This window comes from Panthera pardus, unplaced genomic scaffold (assembly GCF_024362965.1).
Source record: "Panthera pardus isolate Hobbes unplaced genomic scaffold, ASM2436296v1 HiC_scaffold_7, whole genome shotgun sequence".
NCBI classification, from domain to species: Eukaryota; Metazoa; Chordata; class Mammalia; order Carnivora; family Felidae; genus Panthera; species Panthera pardus.
Genome location: NW_026527002.1, coordinates 41,457,969 through 41,465,641, shown reverse-complemented (window position 1 = coordinate 41,465,641; position 7,673 = coordinate 41,457,969). Strand labels below are relative to the sequence as shown.

The 7,673-nt window shown below is 42.3% G+C and overlaps 1 non-coding gene across 1 annotated transcript; it reads left to right on the top strand.

Moving 5' to 3' along the window:
* Positions 1 to 7,373: 7,373 nt before the first annotated feature.
* Positions 7,374 to 7,455, top strand: TRNAS-AGA (transfer RNA serine (anticodon AGA)). Its single transcript has one exon. It is a non-coding gene; the product is annotated as a tRNA-Ser (tRNA).
* The last annotated feature ends 218 nt before the right edge of the window (positions 7,456 to 7,673 follow it).

Here is a 7,673-nt window from a genome sequence, read left to right as displayed (position 1 = left end):
TTAAGTTGTCTGGAGCACCTGGGTGGCTTTGTCGGTTACACATCCGATTCTTGATTTTGGCTCAGGTCATGATCTCGTGGTTTGTGAGTTCAAGCCCCACTGTCAGTTCAGAGCCTGCTTGGGATTTTCTCTCTTTGCCCTTTCCCTCACTGGCACGCGCATGGTCTCTCTCTCTCACTCTCAAAATAAATAAATAAACTTTAAAAACAAAAAAAGAAAGCAAATTCCTACTCTTGCCTCAGTTTCTTTTTTTAATGGGGAGGAGAAAAAATAACCTTAAAATAAATAATGAAAACGTGTAAACTATAGTATGACATGGTAAAATGAACATGACTTAGACCCAATTTCAAAACCCAAGCTATATGACTTTGGGCAAGTAACTCTACCTCTCTGTCCCTAGTTCTTCAGCTGTGACAATTAAAATAAGTTATAGAAAGACATCAGAAAATGGTAAGTGTACATACAATAAATTATATTATAGACATGAGACTACTACACCCAAATGATCACTGCCCTGAGGCATGTGGACACCTTACTGCCAGGCTGACAAGAGGATAAAAACCATTGCAGTTTGGCTGAGGCTAAAAGAACTGACCTGACTCTGGACTTATTTGTAGAAAAGGAGTCCACAAGGAAAAAATCATAGTATTCAAAGGCAACCTTGGATCTGATCCAGCCTGACACTGATACCCAAGAGGATGGAAGTGGAGGCCTGGAAAGGCAGTAAGAATGTGTGAGGTGTGGAGATATTCATAGTTAAGTGGATGACAGAATTTGATTCCAGACAGACTCATTCATGTTGAATGTCATAACCACAAGAGACAAGAGGTCAGCATGGGCCAGGAGTTTGTCAGGGTCCTTATGGTAAGCTAAGAAATGGCCCCCAAAGGGGTGCCTGGGTGGCTCAGTCGGTTGAGCATCCAACTTCGGCTCAGGTCATTATCTCACAGTCCGTGAGTTCGAGCCCCACGTCAGGCTCTGTGCTGACAGCTCAGAGCCTGGAGCCTGTTTCAGATTCTGTGTCTCCCTCTCTCTCTGCCCCTCCCCTGCTCATGCTCTGTCTCTCTCTGTCTCAAAAATAAATAAAAACATTTTTAAAAATTAAAAAAAAAAAAGAAATGGCCCCCAAAAACCTATCCATGTTAAACCCCTGGACTCTATAAATGTTACCTTATTTAGAAAAGGGGGGGGGGGTCTCTGCAGATGTAATTAAGTTAAGAATCCTGAAAGGAGGAGCTCATCCTGGATTATCTGGGAGTACCTAAAGGCAATCACATGTCTCCTTTAAAACTGACACACAGGAGAAGACACACAGAGTTCGAGAAGGCAGTGTGAAGACAGAGGCAGAGATTGTAGTGATGAGCCTATAAGCCAAGGAATGCTAATAGCCATGGGAAGCTGGAAGAGGCAAGGAATAGATTGCTCCTTGAACCTTCAGATGGAGTGTGGTCTTGCCCACAACTTGATTTCAGACATCTGGCCTCCAGAACTGAGAGAATAATTTCTGTTCTTTTAAACCACCAAGTTTGTGGCAATTTGTTATTGGCAGCACTAGCAAACTACTGCAGCCCTGGACAGTGGTTTGAGGTTTGGGTGAAGTTCAAGCCCAAGAATAGAAACAGAGTTCAATCTAATGGTAGAAGAGAAGTCCATCACACAGGAGTTCATGGAGCAGACAGCAGCATGGCCTTTCACTTACCAGATACCAGAGTTAGGCTATCCAGACCAATTCCAGACTGAACCCTGATGGAGAAGAGTGAGCAAGTGCTGAGCTGACTCAGAGGCTGGTGGAGTTCATCCTTCAGGTGAGATATTTCAGTACCCACAGGAGAGCAGGCAAACAGGAACGGACAGAGCAATCAGTGATGTTCTGCTAATAAATGATAAATATCTTGTAGAACCTGGTCATATGCAGTCTAAGATGAGTTGGTTTCGGCGGAGGGATAAAAAAGCCACAAAACATGCTTCTCCTACAATGGAGAAGTCACATGCTAGGCACATGTCAGCACTAGAGGCACAGAGATGAGGCCAGGCTTTGCCCTCCGGAGCTCCACCTCCGGTCAGTCCCCCCCTGTAGCCCCCACAGTCTCTCTTAGAACAAGACCTCCCTGCATGTGCGACAAGACTCATTCTCCTTCAGTCAGCCAAAAGTTTCTGTGGCATTTTATGCCCATGTTAGCAAGAAAGAAGAATCAGGGAAAGGAAGAACTGACCATCTCTATAGGCTTCCAAGTCACAAGTCACAGAATCTGTCTTATTGTTAGAAGACAGCAGGATTCCCTGACCCCTAAAAGTACCATTATAATAGGATTCCAGCTTAGATTTTCTCAAAAGCCATACTTCTCCCTCCTAGGCACTACAAAAGAAACAGATATGCATCAGTTACATCTGCATACAAACAGAGATGCATCCCTGTACTTCAAGGAGCCTGTGCTCTCATATATAATATGAGGTCTACACATAACCACTAAACTATAAAGCAGTGGGTACATTAGAGTGACACAGACAATCAGAGATTAAAGAACTTGAAGGGATAAGAGATGTTTTTATTGATATATCAATGCAGGCACGAAAGGGTTCCTAAATGTGGCAATCTGATATTAAACTTGTATCATCATTCATGGCCACCAGAAAGAGTCTTATCCAGAATAACCCAGCATGATAATGAAATAAGACAATGTAATGGCTGCAATGAAAAGCTCTTAATAATCAAAGAATTTCTAAATTATTTCAATTCTCGGGGTGCCTGGGTGGCTCAGTCGGTTGAGTGTCCAACTTCAGCTCAGGTCACGGTCTTGCAGTTCATGAATTCGAGCCCCATGTCAGTCTCTGTGCTAACAAACAGCTCAGAGCCTGGAGCCTGCTTCAGATTCTGTATCTCTCTCCCCCTCCCGTGCTCATGCTCTGCCTCTATCTGTCTCTCAAAAAAATAAATAAATGTTAAAAAAAATTTTTTAAGGGACGCCTGGGTGGCTCAGTCAGTTAAGTGTCTGACTTCAGCTCAGGTCATGATCTCTTGGTCCATGAGTTCAAGCCCCACGTCGGGCTCTGGGCTGACAGCTCAGAGCCTGGAGCCTGCTTCAGACTCTGTGTCTCCCTCTCTCTCTGACCCTCCCCCCATTCATGCTCTGTCTCTGTCTCAAAAATAAATAAACATTAAAAAAAATCTAAATTTTAATCAAAATTTTAATCAAAAAAAATTTTTTTGATTGTTTCAATTCTCTGGCCTTGATTGCTCCTTCTATAAAATGGAGGAGTTTTATACATAATCACCAAAGTCTTTTCCAGCTTCCAAATATTCTTTGGGCAGTTTACCATAAGAGAGATAGTCCTGTTGGCTTTATCCTTAGGGACTCCCACGAGTTTTTTGTGGATGTGGAGAACTTTTGGATTTTCAGAAACCTATAGACATCTTTTTTTAAGGCCATAGAATGGCTGACATGTGGAAATGTGACTGAGAAAATAGAGCAGACAGGTCTGCTTAAAACTCTGGGTTCCTCCCTAAAAGGCAATATGGCCAATCAGGGAATGGAAGACTGATAGACACAAAACTTAAGCCCTGGCCTTGAGACATTTCTGATTGCCTCGGTCAGTTTCGTTCTCACTTTGCTTTCATTCTAACACCCAGCTGTAATTCCTACTCCCCCTCCCACATAGTTCTCCAATCGATCCTTTTTTTTTTCTCTTGAGTCAGGTTTAACTTTCTGAAGGTTGAAAATCATAAAGAAAAAACTAATATGAAACAAGGAATTGGGGGAAAGGGAGCTGTACTCAGAGAACTGTAGAACTGAAAGGAACATTGTAATGTTTAAGCCTCAAAAGAAAGGCTGGACTACTGATTCCTCAGAGGGCTAAGTGGTTTGAGCCACATACATTAGCACTGGCCTCCTCAGACTGACCTGTTGGTTGGTTGCTATATGGAGGGTGATAAAATATCTATTTGGGTGGGGTCAAAAATTGTATTACACTCTTAGAGCACATCTGTGAATACTGGCCTTTTGAACAAATGACCATAGTTCACCAGGCTTCTGTGCTGTCAGAGGCTGCTTCCCAAATACCAACTTTGAACCTAGCTCTGCCATATGGTCACATGGGGTCAATGAAAAATAGTGTCCAAGGGCCCCCAAGCATGAGAAGGTCTGGCAAAAAGTGACAGGTTTTATCCAGGCTGCTGAAGAGAAATGTACTGAGACTGGAAAGACTAAGGAGGTGCACGCCTTCCGAACGTGTCTGTGGATCAAAATACACCCTAACAGATTTCTGAGAGAGCCCCTGGTGGCCATGTTAACCTTGGCATTGTTATCATTAAGAGGCTATGCTCATTTCTGGCACCTAACATCGGACACATTGACAGCAACAGGGTTGATGGAAGAGGAAAGAATCTGTTTTGCAGTAAAAAAAGATTTAAAGATTAAAAAAAAAAAGCAGTTCTCAGATTTCTCAGGCCATTTGAAATCACGCCAGAGAAATACTTGATTTCAGCATTCTTAAGCCCTCTGCAATGATGCTGTGAGTGGTGTCCCCCACGTGTGATGATGTATTTTGGGGCCAGAGTTTTCTCAAGATGTTCCAAGCCTGCAGGCTCCTGATCCTTTTTCAAATTATGAAGATGATAGTATCCCAGTGAGGGTTGTGATTAGTCTAAACTCTCCACAGCTGTGAGAGTAGAATGGGCAAATTCCAATAAAGATCCTGCGTGTTCTGGACTGAATTTACCTACACGACATCGAGGCCTAACTCAGGGACCACTTAAAAGAACCGGAGCTGCCTCAGTGCTGTTCTGTTTCTTCCACAGCATCAGCTGCTGGGGGGCTGGCAAATGTTCTGGGAGGATGCCTCCCCTCGCACCACTGTCATTGGGCAACAGTGGATGTTCATTTAGAAGGTCTGGGGTGTGTGGGTGAAAAGCAGGGCTGGGGAAATTAAACTCAAGTACATGGGAATTTAAAGAGGCCTTGCAATTCATTATGTGAATGGCCAGGAGGATTATAAAACACCTTGTAACTGAAGAGGTTGGCCTGGAGCTGTGTGGGACAACAGAACCAGCTGTATCACCACCCCTAACTCATTTAGAACAGTGCTAGCAAGAAGGCAGGCTCAGAGCTTTCTTCAGTTACTTGGAAAAGCCAACAGGGCTTTATTTTCTTATTTTGGACACTTTTTTCCTAAAATACTTCCTTGGAATACTAAGTAATGTAATAATACACAGCATGCTCCTTTTACCATGTTTAATAATTGTATCATCTGAAGACACTTGGCTATTCTCCCTTACGACACATCTGACACTACGCTTTCCAAAACTAGGAAAGACTTAGGGGACAAGGATTTACATAACTGCCTACACATATTAACAACTATAGAAATAATAAATAAGATTCCTCACTTTGGAAAACAAAAAGAAAATACCAAAAATATATATATAATAGTTTTTTTAATCTAATATGATTTGCATGAATGTAGAATCTTCTAAAGCTACGTATACATTCATCGTGTACATCCACTTCCATTGTTTACAGTCCACTGAAGCACACCTGGTATCACTCCTGACACCTAGAGATTTTTAATAGTCTACTCTCTATGATTTACAGTTTATCACATAGCCACACACATATGTGACATGTGACATTTCTCCTTGTAAACACTGAACTTTTCTCTAAGGCAAACCAGAAAGACAACATGACTAAAGTCAAGAGACCCAATGGAGAGTTGAATGAGCTGTAAGCAAAATTCTGAAAGCACCAACCTCTGGATGATCTATCCATACGTGGTATTTTATTAAAATGAGGATGTGAGTGGAAGAAGATGGAAACAAGCTCCAATTTTTTCTAATATTCATAACAAACAAAACACACAACTACAAGCATTTCCACTTTTAACTTTTCACGGTCCTTCATGCAAATCTTCTACATGCTAATAGATCTTTCAACTATTGGCCCTACCACCTCAGATGTCATCATTTCTAGAGAGAAATCAAATCATTAATTTAAGCCTGTTAAACTGGATGGCGACTGTGCATTACTCCCCCTGGAACCCACGTTGCAAGGGCAACTTCAGTATCAAATGGCTTACTCCTGTCTTTCTGCTGGAGGCCATTTCCGAGTACAATCACCTAGTAAGGCAACTTGGAGGGGGGGCAAGGGAGGGGAACTTTAAAGAACTGAGTAGAAAATCAGACAGTATGTCAGGATTCTTATGGCTAAAACAAAGCTGCAGGGAGAATAAGCAGGGCAGCCCTACGGATAAGAGGAGTGTTGCCTTGCTGGGAATATTCAGTTGGTCTGATAGTAACATTAGTAGTTGCTGGTAGATGCTTGACAATCAGCTCTTATGGAGGAAAAAGCCATGTTTTATAGCATTTGCAATTTCCCTGGTGTTATTACACCCATGAAGGCTGATTTCAAACTACCCAAAGTGATATCCCTGCATGAGATTCACCGTAACAACCTCTGTATATTTCACAGACATAACTAATCTCAACAGCATAAATTATAATAAAATGTGGGGAAATAACTAGACTATGGTGAATTTTGAGCATTACTGTTGTTTTTAGTGTCATTATTTTAATTGTAAGTTTATATAATTTAGTTCTAATTAATGGTTGCATTTAACAATTGGCTCCCAAAATTCATAAAAATATAAAGGTGGGCTCTAGTGAGCAGGTACCATTGGCTCCAGCACACCACTGCATTTTGTTCTTCAGGGACATTAAAGACATTTTAAACAAACAACAAACCAAATAAATGAAGCTACTAAATCACCTGGATCAAACTATTTTCAGGGATTCCAAGGGTTACACTGTGAGTAGTATTTACAGGGATACCATCAAATGACAACACCTTATATTTGTATCACGCATTACACTCTTTAAGTTTAGGGCACAATGGGACAGTCTGATCCTGCGTAGTGAATTTAAATCGGTGAGTAATAATAGCATTCTAGTGTCTGGTGCATGAAAAGAAATTCCTGGGAGCTATCTGTACAAGAGAGAAGTGTAAGGAAGGAACTGGGAGCCAGGCAAGGAAGCCTAGAGCTGGCCAGAGCCCCTAGGTTCCAGATTCCGTCCCGGAAACGGCTCCATTACTGAGAAAGCAGGTGTACGTTATAGTACCAGGCTTTCCTAGCTCCCTCCTGTTTTCTGACTCTAACTTAAGAAGTCAGACTAGAACTCAGTTTTTTCTGATAGAAAAGAGTTGGACGGGATATCCTCTAAGAATCCCTCAAAAAGATAAATTAGAACCATAACATTCAAATACGCTTTTATCTGACAGAACAGCTTTGAATGGTTTTTCTCCCCGATCCAAACATACCTGTTACACTGTACACACTCGTGTGAAGAGTCTACATAGATCTCACTGCCAAAATTAACAGCAGCAGTAGTCGTGGCCGAGTGGTTAAGGCGATGGACTAGAAATCCATTGGGGTCTCCCCGCGCAGGTTCGAATCCTGCCGACTACGGGAAGGTGAACTTTTGCTGCCGATACTTGTTTTCGTTTCGGAGATTTCTTCCCAGTGTTTCCCGCAGATTATTTAAGGAATTTTGAACGGTTGGAATACAATGGGGACCCCAGTGGGACCGTAAAAGGAGCGCGTGAGGGAGCTAGGGTGTCGCGTGATTGTGGTTACAACCTGAGCCCAGGAGGGGGAGACGGAACAAAACACGCCAATATGGAGCG